The sequence below is a fragment of the Belonocnema kinseyi genome, chromosome 3 (assembly GCF_010883055.1).
Source record: "Belonocnema kinseyi isolate 2016_QV_RU_SX_M_011 chromosome 3, B_treatae_v1, whole genome shotgun sequence".
NCBI classification, from domain to species: Eukaryota; Metazoa; Arthropoda; class Insecta; order Hymenoptera; family Cynipidae; genus Belonocnema; species Belonocnema kinseyi.
Genome location: NC_046659.1, coordinates 88,591,309 through 88,591,838, shown reverse-complemented (window position 1 = coordinate 88,591,838; position 530 = coordinate 88,591,309).

Below are 530 nucleotides of genomic sequence, written 5' to 3'. Positions count from 1 at the left end.
CCCCCCCCCCCCCCGTTCCGCTTGTCACACTCATTCACGAATTGACGAGACCCCACCTATAATATTATTTCACGTTCTTTTGACCACCCCCCATTTTCTATTTTTTAAATAATTATAAAATACTTTTCGGAATCTTCTCAAATATAGGAATCACACGTTACATGAACATATAATCAAAAATATGAACCTGATTATTAAAACTTTTTTATTCTTCTCAAAGAACATATCAAACAGCTTCACGGAAAAAAATTCTTGAGGCGAACGAGTGACTCGAGAATATATTAAATTGAAAGAAAGTGTCCACTTAGATTAGGTAAAACGTTTAGTTAGAAGAGTTAAACATTAGTTACTTTATGTAAATTGTTCTCGTAAATCAGTTATTTGGAGAAAATTGGCAAGTTCGAGAGTTTATTATTTTCGACAGATTATGTATACCAGGTGTATACATATGAAACCGGTATTGCAATTTAGCGGCCAGTAGGCACACTTGTAGGCACTGTCGGAACTTACCATTTGTGCTAATTGGCGTA